General features: G+C 51.4%; 1 pseudogene; it reads left to right on the plus strand.

Moving 5' to 3' along the window:
• The first annotated feature begins 4,124 nt into the window (after positions 1-4,124).
• LOC100901626 (uridine phosphorylase 1 pseudogene) lies at positions 4,125-5,108 on the plus strand (annotated as a pseudogene).
• The last annotated feature ends 11,888 nt before the right edge of the window (positions 5,109-16,996 follow it).

Here is a 16,996-nt window from a genome sequence, read left to right on the forward strand (position 1 = left end):
ATCTGTCCTGTAATCTGCGGTCGAAATATAGCAAAAAAGCGTTTCCAAGCCGGGAACCCTCTCCGGTTTCCTGTGTAGATCTAGTATTTCTTCAGAGCCAAAGAGCTTGTATCGCTCATGATTCCTGCATTGAATTCTGAAGTGAATAGTGGACAAGGACCGCGCGTCCGCAGGCTGCTTGACATTTGAGAGCACATCGACGGCGACTCCCCGAGCAATGATAGGATGATCCTCTCTGAGCTCTTCATCTGAAGATCGCCCGCTGAACATAGGGGATGATTCGCAGCCTGATAAAGATCTTCTACCGAAATTCCATAAATCTTCCCTCATGATACGAATCCTGCTCTTTTTGAGATAATTTGAGGTTGCTCATCATTATAGTTCATGTACGTTCTGATTCCCTTACATGGAGAGCAATTTCTTCCGATCCTTTCCGTATCCTTCAAATTCCAATTCAGACGCCATCGCGAAGGAATCCTCTCTTCTCTCACCCTTGAGGTTTACAATTGCATGGAATTCAGTATTTTCGCCCAAAGTGTTCCGAATCCGTCCGCCATAGGCCCAACCAAGCAGCTCATTTAGCGGAAGTAGGATCACCCTATCGAGGAAGTTTGAGCTTATCATAAGATCGCTTCCCCCTGCAAAATCCTTTGTCGACCACTGGTCGCATTACCCCTACATATCGATGCCAGAGACAGTTCCTCAGCACATCAACTCTGAGAGTAGGCACCAGACGCTGACCAAGAGCCATGTCGAAGTAATGATCCTCGATCCGGATCATCGCGAGCTACCGGTTATGTTATCTATGTAGGTTATCTGGGTTTCGAGGCATAGGTGGCATGGGAAGCGCACTGTACACTTGTTCGACCTCATGGGATGGGGAATTGATGGAATGAAGCACGATTGAAGAAGCTAGGTCTCCAGAGAACTGTCCCGGGACCTGGAGGAGATGGTTTGGGGATCTTCGTCGCTCGATCGCGCGTATCGGAGACCAGAGCATTCAGAAAGCCGACGACGCGGGCATGTCGGAAATCTGAAATCCTGAGCATGACCAGAAATTCGACAGACGTACGAGTCTCAACGGGCCAGGATCCGGTGACAGCACTGGAGGGGATCGTCGCGAGCTGCAATCGTCAGCTCAAACTCGTCCTCGCACCTCGCCTCCCTCGGGCTAGTAGAAGAGAATTCCATCAGGATGCTGCGAAAATATGATCGAAGAGCTTGTCGAGACCTTATGACCGACATTCGAGTCCAGGCACGAAGCCGAGTCGTTAGTCGCCTATATGAAGCATTTCTTGCGGCTCGGAAACAATCTATCCGGATCCAATTCAGATATCGACCTGGAAGAGCACGATAGCAAATTATTGCGGAATCCATCTCTTGGGAGCATGTGGCTGAGACCGAAGAAGTGTTTCAAGTGGATGGAATTAATGGTTTCGGATCCGTACTGTAGCCGGAGTTTTTCAAAGAATCGCTAGCGAAAACGGTCCCTCATATTCAAAGTGCGTTGTATCCGACCGTGGGCTCTGAGATTGAGCGGTACGTGAGGATCGACAGCCTACATCGCTGCGGCCTCTCCTACGACGCGCATGTGTGAGAGGAACGCTGCAACTCTCCAGAGGCCGCCGTCTACGACTGTCCGACTGAGAAGGATACGTTCGTCATGAATTGCTATGGATTTGATCAGCAAAAAAAGAGACAGAGCCGGGACCGAGGAATCTGTCTCTTACATGTTTTCCTTTTGGAGGGGCCTCTCATTTGAGTTCCCATCCATTCTATCATAATCATCAGCCTTCCTTCCCACAGAAGGTCATCGACCCACTTGCTTCCTCTTCGATGGTCTTCGGAGGGATTGTCGATCCCTCAGTTCCTGTATTGCATATTCAGGCAGGCATTAAGGGTGCTTGTGACCCCCTGAACTAAGGGAAGTTCATATCGGGTTCGTCATCTATTATGAGTGAGCGACCGTCATACACGGAACCGCCATAAGGTGGCTCTACTGTATGCGACACGCAAGACAGCAGTCGCGGGTCGGCTGTACATTCGACTAACTACACTTCAACTCTCGAGAATTGAGCTAGAACGTCACTTACGTCTAACGGAAGAATATTTCGCTTTGAACTCTCCGGAATGTTCAACTTTCTATTTACCTTATTGACTCCTCGCAGGTCAGTTCCGCTGTCCTGCCCGAGCTCCGAGTCGAAGCTGCTCGGTGCGACCGAGAACGCTTGCATAACGCGAGCGATTAATTAGCGAGGATGACGGCAGCTCGATGAGAGATGGTTCTAGCCCATCAAAGCGAATCGCCCACAATTCATTCGAATCCGAAGCTCCCGATAGATGAGCTTCCCATCGAAGTCTAAATCACCGCCTGGGAAGTTGATTCTTAGGCTCTCACAGAGATCCTTTCGTTCGGCGCTCAGTTGCATTCCGATGCCCTCTCAGCTGAAGGGTACCCTGACGCGCGCGATGCGCCGTTGCTCTCACATTCCGGGTTATTTTCTCGTCAGCGAAACACCCGTGGATGTCGAATATTTGAGGAAAGGTCCTGCTGGCGAAGAATTTGAAGTCCACCATTCGAGCCATGAATGCAGCTAACAGATGCTGATCCGAGGTCCCAAAGGGGGCGTCTATCTGTATCTAAGTGATGCTTGGGAAAAAGCTCCAGCGGCGACGCTTGGCGAGACTCTCATATTAGCCCGCAATATCTCAAAGCGTACCGCGCAATGCTCGCATCGCCCGTAGGTCCATCCTGCAAAAGACGACCCGGGACGGGACACGCCCACAATGCCGATGGAGGCGCAACGACCAAAAACTGAATGCCCGCTGATGGCTAGTTTTACTCTACGCTCCTCCGGAGGCTTAAATAGATTAGCGCTCTCTGTGCAGGCCATTCATTCCGGATTCTGTCTCTGTGAGACGCCTGAGTCGACGATCTCGTTCCAGCACCGAAGCATAATTTTTCGAAACTCCCGACTGCCACACCGGATACCCTGCTTGACTTTTTCTTAGGAAAATATTGCATCATCGTGGGGAAATTTTGGAAGGATAGAGTCCAACGGATTCTAACCCAGTCCGGGAGCGACGAGGCTGCTCCAAATGATTTCCGAACTCATGGAGCGGACATGACAATACTGTTGACAGGATTTCACCGAGGCTCCTCCTGATTCTCGGGCCATTAGCGTGTAGTTGTCTTGATGTGAACCAGACCAGCCGAAGCCCCAGGGAACCTGGTCTGTTTTCGCTCATTGTCAGTGAGCGAGAAATCGGGAACAGCAGCGGAGAAAGCGCAGATTGCGGACACGGAAGTGGAAGTAACTTTCGGGGGCACAAAGTTCGTGCTCAGTAGTGCTTCAGGTATCAATGATTTGTACGCTGAATCATAACACGGGGAACACGCCTTGTTCGAGAGGTATTCCGAAATGTCATTCGAGGACGACGGGTCGACTCTGAGCGCGATGGGTATTTGGTATTGGAGGGATCCAAATATCATTTCGTCTAGAAGTCACCATTTTCTGCGAGTTGCTTCGACGATAGGTATATTCGACTATGATGCTTGCGAGAGGAGGGGCGGTCGAATATTCGGAGAGAGGGACGGGAGGAGGGGATGTCAATACCTGAGCACTCTTCACAGATGGGGGGTATCGGCGACCCATAAAAAGAAAGGGGTCGCCTAGTGCCGGCACCAGCGCAGAAGTTTTCTTAAGGCGAGTCGAGAGAGGACTGGTCTGGGAAGTAGTCATCCTTTGATGTGCCAAGAACTCCGCTTCTACACAAAAGGGATCGCGGTAGTTTCCGAAGAGAGGCAGGTCGTGAATTCTACTGGCTCTCTCTGGAGTCCTCTAGGCTTCGCGAGCGGAGATGATTGGACCGCGCGTGGACACTCACCCATTCGTTTATCTGGGACACACTTCGCTTAAGACGTCTCTCGAGACGCGGGTAATCCCAGAACTTTGTCCGCAACTGCGGAGCCTTGAACAATTATTACGCTCGAATCCTTGAAAGTTGGAAGACGAGTCGGCGTACGGGTGCTTCGTAGGCAAAGATTCAGGGGGAAAGCGGTGACGGCGAGCGGTCTAGATACGACTGTGTCGGTTCTGTTAAAGATCCGGTGGAACACTCTTCACCTGGTCGTCGCCATGCCGCTGACTCGGAATGCAAATCTCGGCGATGAGAGCGACTGTCTCTATCACCTGGAGATCTTCGAGAATCGGGACAAACTCCGCGAACAATTTGGAGATGTGAAGTTTGTTTGTGCGGGAGGAACAAGTCACCGGATGGAAAGTTTCGCAAGACTCCTGCAGAGGAAGCTCGGAATCAACGAGCCATTAGTGGACCTCACAGCGAAAGGCCACCGATACTCAATGTTCAAAGTGGGCCCGGTGCTCTCGGTCAGTCATGGGATCGGCTCTCCGTCCTTCATAGTTGCACTACACGAAATTGTCAAGCTGTTACAATTCGCGGAGTGTGAAGACGTTACCTTTTTCCGCTTGGGGACGTCGGGCGGCATAGGTGTCCCTCCCGGATCTGTGGTCGTGAGCAGTGGAGCCGTGAATGATCTCCTCGAAGAAAACTACGATTTCAGAGTTCTGGGAAAAATTGTAGAACGTCCCTGTGTACTCGACGAAGAGCTCGCGAGGGATATTGTGGAGTTCAGTTCTTCCGTGCCCGATATCAAAGTCGTCACGGGAAAGACAATGGGCTCAAGCGACTTCTACGAAGCTCAAGGACGTCTCGACGGCGCGATATGTGAATACTCGGAAAGGGATAAATTTGCATTCCTGGAAACTTTGAAACAGCTTGGAATTGTGAACATCGAGATGGAAGCTGCGATGTTCAGTGCATTCTGTCATCATTTGAAAATACGAGCGGCCATCGTCTGTGTGACTCTGGTGGATAGGCTTCACGGAGATCAGATCCTGACCCCGAAATCAACAATGCTGGATTGGCAGAATGCTCCAATGACCCTGGTGGCCGAATATATTTTGCGAGAGCTCTCGAGACCCAAGTAGATGAGCACCTTACATCGCTAGTCAATTCGATCCGAGATGCGGATCCCGTGAATAAAGCAGGGACCTCCGATTGCCCGAGCTCGTTGAAAACTAAAATCAGTCATCCTTCTCCTTGTTAAATTCGAATACTATGTTGTATATGTGGACCGAGAGGAGAGAACCATGCGAAAATAGCAGATGGATTTCGGAAGGGTTAGATTCCGAGGTGACCATTCCCGAAAGGCCGAGAAATCCCGGCACAGCCGTGCACCCGAAGAGTGCTGTTTCAAACGCAATATCGAAGTTATGAGTGTCGAGGATACAATGAAGACGAGTCCCGCCGCTCGCCATAAGCTCCTTCGGAAGCTCTTGTGGGATTACTACCGCTCATTACCAAACTCTAATACCGATGTCGGAATAAATCGGAATGTCTCACCCCAATGACGACCGCTAAATAGACGAGGCAGAGTTTCTCGGCACACCTGAAAACAATCGTCGCGTCGTTCCTGGCCCCACGATCAGATAAGCCGTTGATCGGTCTCGAGAAAAATCCCACCTTGCTTTCAGAGGCTCCCGAGAAGCGCCCCTCGGCACCCCTCCTAAGCCGCAGATAATGTTCGGACGGACCTCTCTGATTCCATGATCAACCGTTCCATGAGAGAAAACTCCGAATGAGGGAAACGGGATCTCTCATGGAAAGGCGCCCCAGAGTATAATTTTCTACTCTCGTGGTTGGAATGGATGTCTAGCAAATGTTCCGAGGAAGGACCCATCTTTACGAATCCTTGCATCTTCCCCCAAGCTCTACCTTGTCCATACTTTCCCTAGACAATAGATGAGCCCCGCATCGGATGGAGGCTCAGTCTTTGCCAGCAGCCCTCGTCTAGCCTTCAAATTCCAGCCTCAGCAATCGCTCACTCCAATAAAATTCTAGGACATCTCGCTCCATTTCCGGACAAAGTTCTGCGAAATAATAAGGAGCTCACAGCAGCCCTCTCGTTTCGAGTGAAGCATGTCTTGAGTAATATTTCAGGCCCGGAGAGCTGGAAAATGTCAATGCCGCTGTCCTTCGAGAGCCGCTCACGGAATTTTGGAGGATGAACTTGTTGAAGTCCTATCATTGAGCGGAGTCGGAAAGTCGACAAAGAGCGTCCTCAATGCCGGAATACAACGGAATTATTGAGACTTATTCGGATCGGCATACGAAATCATCGACATGTATTCCATGAGGGCTCTCTCCGGTAGGTTTCACGGCGCGTACGCAGACTGACGGTTCTTCAGAGGAACAGCCAGTCGACCAGCCCGGGATTGGTAAGAGAGGAATGACAACGTATTCCGTGGGCGACTGCTTGTTAGACGAGCCGCGATTCTTCGACTGGATCCTCTGCGGGGAACACTGACTTTGCGGCAACATAAGGCGTCTCTAAAGCGTCGGAGAGCTGCGGAACCGATTCCATCCAAACAGACCTCGCGGTAGCTGTCGTCCGTTGATCGATATTGTTCCCTAAGAATCTCCCCAGTGCCCGAGCTGCTGCGACAACTGGAAAAAGGAGGAAACTTTTGCAGACTCGGGCGGGCGCAGTGTTTGCTTTCGAGCTCAACAATATTCTGGTTTTGATTGGGTTGTTGAGGCTCCGAGAAGATTTTGGTGGCTCGCAACGATCGTGTATTCCGAAGCATTCGTTCCCGGAGATTGTTTTCCGTTACAAGAACAGCTTTCAGGCGGGACGCAATGTAAAATGATTTTTTCCTCCAGGGAGGGGGCAGGGAGGCTGATATTCGGTGTATTCCGGAAATTCCGGAAACTGAATGAATTAATGAATGAATGGATGAACGGATGCATCCATGAATCGTTTGGGGATGGGAAAAAGTATTCGCTCATTCGATCAATCGACGCCCCCAATGATTCAAGTTCCGTCGTGATTTCCCGAAATGAAGACTCAGGTTCCTTTCCGACATCATGAGAGTTGGAGCCGACTTGAACTTCGGTCGGATTTTTCGGTCGCTCGATGCTCCGCATCTATCTCCAGGGCTGACAAAAAAGAATCTGACGCTGCATGCAATCTCTATGGCGCCGCGATTCTCGTACGCAGAATGCTCGTATCTCAAGTTCAAAGATTCGCGGAAACATGCGGGGAGCTTATGTTCACCCCCACAATGGATCCTATCGGCGAGCACTTCAATTCAATACCATGTGTTCAAGTGCGAGGGTGGCTTACTGCTTTGGAGAAAAAGCGAGGCGAGATTTTGCTCGTTGTTGCAGTTTCTTTATCCGGCCAAGCGGGGTGCGAGGAAACGAGATGACATTTGGGCCCGCAACTGCGGCAGCTGTTCTTCTTGAAGACGGACAGACAGGCAGACGGACTGGCGCGCGGGCGAGCGAGCGAGGAGGCGGGCGGTAGGACAAACAGGCAGACGGCAGCCACAAACAGTTGGGGTGGGTGTCACAGTCGACGATTACGGAGATGAGGGCCGTTCGTCCAGACGGCATGCCAAGCAGCCGAAAGAGACATTCTGCTGCTTTTTATTCGTCCGTAGCAACGAACACGTCTCTCGACTCCGCTCCCTGTTTTCCGATGTGTCTCTCCCTGCGAGGCGCACCGCTGTTTCGCGTCGTTCCGCAGTCTCTCCGCGGGCTCTTTTCTTCGCTCCGATTCCCTGGCTCCGACGCGAGGACTCCTCTCTTCGCGTGCATTCCCCACAACAATAAAGATATACTGAATGAATGCTCCGCGAGCGCTCGAGCAGAGTGTTGCTCTTGATGAGACCTCAGAACTCGGAGTTTTGAGAGGTTCAGCATCGCAGAGACTCCCAGAGGCTCGCTCCAGGAAGAATGCATCAGCTCTGCGGAATAGAAATCAAAGAGGTCTACGCACAGGTACGAACGCTGGACTCGGCCATGAGGTCACAACCTTTGAGGAGAGGAGAAAGCATCTCTCAATCGCGAAAATGCGGTCGGAACGCAGCCTCCTTCCAGCCGATGAAGTTCGTCGTCTATTATTCCATTAGCTCGAGAGGCTAACGTCCGAAATGTCCGACCAAGCACCCATGATTAAATCACAAGCTGTCACCAATCTCATAGACTGGAGCCATTCGCCTACAGAGTGATAAAGCATGATGTTTCTCGTAGGCTCTGACCTTCTGAGTTCGGCGTCCACCGCCGCGGAAAACGCAACGGGACAAAGAAGCCGATTGAGAGGCCAAATAGAAATTTCGGCTCTGGGATGTGGACCCGTGACAGCCGTCGCAGGCGGACACCGATCTGATCACGAGGCGGAATTCCAGAGCAAAATCTGTTGACGAGGCGCAGTCAGTTCGCAGACTGGATCGAAAACTGAGTTCCGCCCAGGGAGAACGCCTACATAAGTATCGGTGATATAATTAAACAGTGAATCAAGTAGATCTCGAACGCCAAGTCGGATCGAAAGTCACCTCGACTTAGGCCCGATATCAATACTGATTGCAGATCACGAGCCGTCTTGATCGACTATCTTGTGGAGCGTCTCAGGAGATCCGTCGGATGTTGACTCTGAATGCGATTTTCCTGATTTTCCCGCGGTTTACGGATAATGCGTCGAGTGCGATCCCATGGCCAGCACCGACTTCGTGTCGGAGCCGAGAATCATACATCAGCTAGCTGTTGCCACTGATTCGCAACTAAAAGCGCAATTTGGTTCCGAACAGCGCTGATGCGATCATTCCTTCGTCTCCGCCTGATCGCTTTACTTGAAGACTCGTGCAATCAGGAGCTGAGAGAAACCTGTGCCATTAAGCTCATTTGCGAAAACGATCCGCTCTCCAGGATTGAATATCGATATTTTTCGCATCAAATTCGAATTTGCCGCGATTTCCGCAAACCTAATTCCGATTTGTCGGATATAGGGAGCATTCGCTCGTTCCGGGTCTTTGTAGACGCTGAAGACCCGCGAATTTCCAACACGCACCCATCATGAGCATGCTGTCGATCGAGGGTCTGCTGCGCACCTAATGAGCTGTAACGAGATGCAAGTTGATAAGTCACGGAACCCTCAATCCTTTGAGCTACTGGCGGCCCCTCAAAAGACTTGGGAACCTTCGAAGAGGTCTAGTTCGGCAACATTCCGAGTGTCGCCCATGTCTTCGTCAGTCCCCCGGATTCTAATGCTCCGGTAAAGAGTCATTCTGTGTTGAAACAGAGAAGGGACACGGCTGTCGATTACCCTTTGCTCCGATCGGGGTTCTGAGCTCGTGCCTAAGTCTGCGCTCAGCGCGTCCGAACCCGAGTCTGCGGAGCTTACCTTCCACTCGCTGAGACGACGAATCCGACGCGAACACCTGGGTGACTGAGTGAAAGGGAAGCGATCATTGGCGACACGGCTTCCGGGAGATATTCAACTCCGATGCCGGGTGGAATAGACAGGTCCTCGCATCAATCCGTGTGGGTGAGAATGCTTCCTGTGTCTCCGAATATTCTTACAGAGGCCGAGCTCTACAGCTGAGACATTTGATGTCGGCAGTGCGGACGTCTCCGCTGGGAAGTCTTCCGGGCAGCGGACAGTTACGTTTTTCCCAATCGTTCCTATCTGAACGAGAGCCACAGGTCCTAGCATCTCGGTCTGACATCGATTGACACGTTGCGCTTATCGTCTGACCTCGATTCGTCGCAAATGTACCTCGCATCTGAACAATGAGCATGACCTTGGGGCGAGGACAATTCTAAAAACGGCGGAATCGAATTCGAAGCGATAAGCCGGCGTCTCTGCAAAACCTGTCCTATCAGTCTCTGTTTGGGAAGACAGATATAAGACTATGTACAATTATTCTTCTTTGTAAAAGGAGCTCTCTCGCACCTGCGGCTGTTTAACTAGGAGTTGGTAGGTCGGCAAGAGTCGAGAGTATCGAACGTCACAGAAGTGTAGACCAGACTGCAACGCGAATGCACAGACGAAAAATTATTGCTGATTCCGGAACTACTCGGGTACGAAGTCGGTTTAGCGAGGCGAGAACTCCGAAGGAAAACCTCGGGCCAGCGGTCGAACACTTGAGAGCTTTGCTCTCTTGTCAGTCGTTACTTTCTCGCACCCGATCCGACATTGAATTAGCCATCAGAGCTTGTCGGGTTTCGACTGAGCTCAGCGATTTTCACAGCGCTGAGCTGATGGTTGGATTGAGGGTCAGCAGTAGCCTGGACAGAAGAGAAAGAACATCGTCCGGAGAACAAGCGAGGCTCCCTTCCATTAGGTGAGCCGTTTAATCCCGAAAGGCTCTCCGTTCCACCCTTCAAGTAGATTACGGAGCCATAACAGTGGCTGCGGAAGACGACCACTTTGCACTCACGGAACAGTGAGGCTAACTTTTTCTCCGACAGAGATTCGAGGTATCTTGGGGCGGCGGTGGTGGAGAATGAGGATTACTTCGCTACTTGGAGTGGCTCTCACGCCGACCCTTGCGCAAATAGAATAGAGCTCCAAGCGAGCAAAATGGTCTCGATAACAGACATAGAGAGAAGATCTCCGTCAATGCTAACAATGACAATTTATCTCCGATCCAAATGTCAGATTAGAATAAGCCTATTAGCGAGCGATATAGCATTGGCCAACAGAACCATTACGAGTAAGCCGCACTTGAAAGACTTGCCCAAGCCTCCGATGCCCGCTCGCAACGATGAGTGCATCCTTACAGCTGACGCATCGGTCGGCGCCCTGGTACTGTGGCCACAGCTCCCCTCTAGCCAAACGGAGCGGGAGAGAGACGGGATGTGCGGCGGTTCCTTATCGAAATCTACCGATGGTCGACAATGGCCTCGTAGTTCTCACCTAGGAACGAAGGAAAATGGGAGATGTCTACATTTGGGGGCGAACGAAACCACTGAGAACTGGTACTCCAAGCGACGGGTGACTCCCAAGGGTCTGGAAACGTGAAAGCGACGATGTGAGATGAGAATTATTGGCCCCAGATCTGTGACATTCAGGGGTCGAGTCTTCACCAGACGAGCTACAGCCTTCACCAGACACGCGTTTCCCCGAAATGGGACCCGCTGGACTGTTGGCCTGATCATAATTCTCGAATTCTCGATGTGCGGGGGTGATCAGTGGATGATTTCCATGAAGTGGGCTTCTTTCATACCGCTGGCGCTGTACCGAGGTCTCGTCGGGAGATGTGGCCCATTTTGACGGAGAGAGAACTCAACGCATCGCTCGACCAGCATAAGTTCTTCTGATTATCCTACTGGTGTCAGACGCTGGTCGCCGAACCTGGGATGAAGGCGCGAGTTCGGAGGCCAGTCTCCTCGCAATGAGCCGTAATCGGGTGTTTTCGATCGAAAATGTCGCCAGGTGCCCTGTCAGAGCCGAGATGCTCTCACCATCCACTTGGAAAGCGACAAGATGACGCCGGATTTTCTGTCGAAAAGGAGAGATAGTCCTCTGAAACTCAGGCTGCTGTGGCTAAGATCGCAGTGAGCCCGTTGCCCGAGATCGTGCTCGGAGGAAACGTTCAACACAGACTGTCCCCATCAATTATATCGATTGAGCGGATTTTTATAAGCAGAGAATATTTATTCCCGTACTTTCCATAAGTCAAATTGTCCCAATCATCTAGGACCCGGATATAGCTGAGGTGTGCTCTTGGCGCGTGTCGGCTGCGACCGTGATGGTGATAGCCCCGTTTCGTGTCGCTCGAAAGGACACCTTCAGTACGATCTTGTTCGGGGTCAGTCGGCCCGCAACGTCCACTTGGAGCGACGAAGCAATACTTTCCGATATAGCCGCGAGTTGAGGAATGCCCGTCCAAATCGTGATGGAAGACATCACGGAGCGCTGTTTGATGGCAAACAGAAGTTTCTGTACGCCGGAACCTGATTCTCGACCTCGAGCTTTCGTTCGGGAAACACGTTGAAAACGAAAGTGAAGTCCTCCCACGGGCGGACTCGGAGAGATCTCGCTTCGGAGTCCAACGACTCTTCGGAGCAACAGTCGGCCCAATTTCCCGGGCATTGGGATAACTTATCAGTATCGAAAGGTTGATTGATTACTCCGACCCGCGAAGCCCCGTGTATGAGCCTGCGCGCCAACTATCCTGGACCTATCTTCCACGGGAACAGTCTCCAGGGCAGTCTGGCAATGATGACACGTTCGACTCAAGGGTACGATAGAGGCGAGCGAGGAACAAGCGATGAAGTACGCAAAGCATTTAGTGGAGGAATTGGATTCCTCCATCAATCATCCCTCAGAAATCCCTTTTGTGAGTCCTCGACCATTCGAAGAAACGTGGTATGGGATATGGAAGGCGTTTGTGATTGTCTTTTCGTTCAACTCCGGAGAAGTCACGATTTGCACAGAGGGAAGTTTGCCGAACCCTTTGATGCGCCTCCACATCGATGCCTGCATTCTCGAAGTACCTACGAGGATCGGAGTCATCGTCAGGATGCGCACGCATAGTTCCTGGACGACGAAGACGAGAGACGCTTTTGTCGGGATGCTCCGGTCATCATCAAGTGCCATTCGCTTCCTCTATCCCGCTAGCAGCATTGTAGAGGGTTATCACTTATCACCCTTCTCCTTGACCCGTCACCGATTGGTCGCTCAATAATTTGGAGACTTTATCAAATGCTCTAGAGAGATCATCCATGCCCATCCATGCCCTGGATGACGCCCCGACTGAGCTCATAAGTCGAAGCTTTTGTGAGCGGAATTATACTTCTTTGTTCCTTCCGAAGCCGAGCAGAGAGAGTCCCTTCTGCTGCGCCGTCGACAACTGCCATGCGACCCTTCGATCGCACGAAAGGTGACGATCAAAAATGCGTGAATCGTTCCAAGTTTCAACCGGCATGCGCCGAGACCTGTCAGATGAAGTGACTGGAAGTCGAAATTGGTGTTCTCCAGACTCCACAAGCTCTCGGAATCGATTAAGCGAGACGAAAATTCTTGTTACGAGCGGTCGAAAGCTTTCGCGGAGCTTCAGAGAAGCTACAATATTTCACGTAATTCGTGCCGCCCCCCCCCCTACCCTTCGCGGGCTGACGTCTAAAGAGGAACTTCGAGCCACCATGAAGCATAATCGCCGACAGGTCATCTTCGGCCTTGGCAAGCTTGACGAAGTACGCGGCTCCGAGGAGCGTTCTCCGCAGATGTTCAAGGGCATCTGTTGCTTCCCCCAAATGCTGTTCAGTGTGGCGACAGCAATCCTAATCAGTTTCCCCACTGATGCTATGAGGTGTGAGAACATCGGAGAGTTAAACCCAGTGAGCATTTTTAGAGTGGTGGAGGTGTATGCTGAAGGGCGCGGTGTTCGACTGACGGAGCTGCTGATCTTGAAGACAGCCACGACCGCCCCGGGTGAAAGTATCACAACGAACGCCAGCTTACTGGTGCAGACCGATACCCCCAAGTTGTCTGGGAGATCGCTAGAAGTAGCTCTGTATTTGGATGTTTTGGCGGTCGACATGAAGATTGTCGTGATAACATCAGAATTTCCGAATGCCGAGGAGCCCTTCCAGAACTTCCGCCATAAGTTTTTGCTGCATCTCCACCTGGGAGCGGATATCCCGCGAAGGGCAGCCGTGACAGTGAACACAATACATTGGAGCGTGAGCGGGACTTCTGAATGCTTTTGTGTCGACAGCTTCGATAACCTTATATTTTGGCAAAAAGACGTCCTGTTGTCAGCGTGCTCGTCAAGCAAAACCGTGTGGTCGGTTGACTCGTTCTCTTTCCAAAGAATCATCGGTGAATCGCCGAAAGTACACCTCAATGTCAGACTGAAAGCCAACCTCACGACGTTCGCCACACGATTTTTCGCCACCGGGAGGGCTCGTTATATTTTCCAGAAAAGCATGCTCTATCAGTTTTCAGCCTTCCCTAGAGCTACTTCCCTAGCTTGTTTCTCCCTGATCCCCAAGCGCGAAGCCGACGTCTCGGCTCTCGTCAAGCCGTTCTCGTGGGGAGTTTGGCTCACCATCGTTATCAGCACCGTAATCGTCGCAAGAATGGTTTCCCTGCTCGGAGCACGGGATTTCTTACAAACTCTCGTTCGAATTTGGATGGAATTCCTAACAGTGCAAAAACCCGAAACGGGGCCTCGGAGATATTCTCAATTGATTGCAGCCGGATGTTCAGTAGTGCTGTGTTTTTTCGTCGTTCAAGTTTACACGAATTTTATAACATTTTTCTTCGTCACGCCGCAGAAGTTCAGTGACTGCGGGAGAGGCTACGACTGTCGGCATCTCCTAGCTTGCTATTCGAGAACTGTTTTGTTGAAAAATCTCACATTCGGGACCTGTCTCTGCCGTATGAACGAAGCACAGCGATCGTTGATAGGGAAACCCCTCCATAAAGGAACGTACAAAGTGGAGGAAATATTGAAGAGACAACGTGGTCGAAACCAGAACTCGATGTACCTTCAGAGAGACGCTCAACCCGGGCCTGTTCATGGCCGGCGAGGTCAACTGGTGCTGGTATCATCAAGGGTGAGCTCGACAGTGAATCGGTTTTTCAGAGCTGGCTTCATATCGAGCCCATTCCTAAATCCTTCGAGGAAAGAAATCAGACGCATCCAGAGCTCGACTTTCGGGTCTCTCTTACGGAAAATCGACGAGGAAAACATGAGGCGATCGACAGAGTTCATGGACTTCGGAACGGAACTGGATGCTTTCGATATGCGGAGGTTCCGCATATTGCTACCAATTTTCACGGGTTGTTTCATAGTGATCTGCGCTGCTTCTTGCTACGAGTCCCGGTGGGAACCTCCGCTCCCCACGACATCGTCAGCTTGACCTCTCTGCAAGTTTTGCATCGCTCAGGACGAGCGAATCCGCATCCGTCTCATGCTCAGAAATGTCACACATGACACATCTTTCGTAAATTATACATTTTTCAAGGGATGAGTGAAACTCCCGCGTGTCGAGCAATGGGGAGACCAATGCTTCGACCCTAGATCGAAATCCACGCTCATTGGAGCGCCAAGGGAGGCGAGAATCGATCGGACGGAGTGGGTTGAGTCCACCGAATCACTTCGAGCTTTTTCGTGAGGCTCTCAAGCTGCTCGGAATTCTCTCCCCGTGAGCTCCTCCAGGGATGGCATCGTTCTGGGCATCTGAGTCCATGATTTCATGAGGATCATTAGAAGGGGTAGCCTATGGATTTCCGTAGAATGACTTGCAACAAGAGCGAAAGCAGAGAGACACGGTGAGGTCTGCGCCGACCAGCTTCGACATCGTAGGTGAGGCGGCCGATTGGTAGCCGCCAAATGACGAGAGTTCGCGTCCGGTGCTCGATCTCAATGCCGACCTCTCGAGCGCACATTCATTGTCTTTCGCGAATCCTCCCATTTGATTGTGCCACCGCTCTTGGCGTGGCGCTCCATGTCCCTACGCAAGGCGGGACGAGCTCTGAGACTTGAGCGGGCTCACTCCGGATAACTTCCATACGGGATGCTGTCGGCGCGCTTACCAGAGTCTGTATCTACTTCTCGAATCCTTCATCCCGAATCGAGAGTCAACTTTTTATTCGACTTGAATGCCAGCGAACGCTCACATCCGTAACACAGGTCATTTGACCTATCAAGGAGGGTGAAACTATCTGCATCGTCCTCTCAAATGAACGAGTCTCTCCACGTGAAAGTGTGAGACCGCGCGATTCCCGACTAGTTGATTGTTCTGTGGCAAGTACTGTAGTTGAACTACACCATCCACACATCGGCACTGCGGAGAGGGCTTGAGGGGTGAGAGACAGTGATTGTACCGGTTCGCTATGGGTACTGAGATCGGAGGCGCCGTGCAGCAACAAAATGCCATTTGTGGCAGCGACATGAGCCGAAAACTCCCTCGAGCCGATGTATGGCACCCCTACACCGACCCGGCCTCGGCATATAATCCAAATGAATGTCTCCTAGTACCACGGACAGCATTTCCCAGTACCGGTCGATCCACGCGAGGTCCCTGTCTCGCCAAGCGGGTCTCACAAAAGAGAGAGAGAAAACATACGTGAGCGGGACCTCATACCCGAAACGAGAAATAATTCAGATCCGGATTCACAGGGACGTGAGCCGGGGACGAAAGCCTCGGGTATCGATAGCGTTCCCACTTCCCCACATCACAATTGGGTATCAGAGAATGGGAAAATCATGATAACGTGTCGTCAGCTCCACTGTACGTCACTGGTCGGAGGCGCTACTGTAGAAAAGTCGGAGTTCTTCCGCAACCCTGATGCAATGTTGTTGGAGACACAGCGGCCGGAGGGCACGCGCGCGGGAACCGGGAGTCGCTTAGAGCGCAGTTGCCATCCACGGAACTGGGAGGCTAGAAGGGAAGCTTAATCGAGAAGCCGGAAAGGGAGAACGGCAGCAAAGACAAGATGCGAGGGAGACTGAAGCGAATCCGGTAATACCGTGTTTCCTTGAAGATGAGGCCCCCAAAGGAATGATTTATTTCGAAATCGGCGTCAGAATGAACCCTCGTGCTGTAAAAACTCATATGCTCGATACACAGTTCAGAATCTTTGCAGATTTGGAGCGTTCATTTTCTCGATTCCGCGCCGCATAGGGAGCGACAGCACTGAGGGGATATATAGGTGCTTCATCGAGATACCTACCTATATATATACGTCGTGGATCGAATCATCAACGTCACAGGAAGGACCGGGTATCCGCAAAGTTTCGACCTTGCGATCAATCGGACCCTCCGAAGTCAATCATTCTATCGGAAATCGCATGCGGGAGAACTCACACCTACATCATGAAGCATCGGCGACTCGGACCGAAGCAACGTAAGGATATTCAAACGCGACGACACGTCTTCAAGCACTGGACTTCTAAGAAGATTGAGCAGGGGAGGATGATATTAAGGTTATTGAGTGAAGACCATGGTTGGAGTCCTACCTCGCTGACCGAGATTTTGTCTCACTCATTAAAATAAACCCTCCTCCCTCTGAAAGTAAGCCCGGGTGTTCTTTCTGAGGGTGGAGAGAAAATGAGACTCGGACTTATATTCGGGGAAACATGGTCGCATCGGATAACCTTGCGTCGATCCC

The sequence above is a fragment of the Galendromus occidentalis genome, unplaced genomic scaffold, assembly GCF_000255335.2.
Source record: "Galendromus occidentalis unplaced genomic scaffold, Mocc_1.1 scf7180000077011, whole genome shotgun sequence".
Lineage (NCBI taxonomy): Eukaryota > Metazoa > Arthropoda > Arachnida > Mesostigmata > Phytoseiidae > Galendromus > Galendromus occidentalis.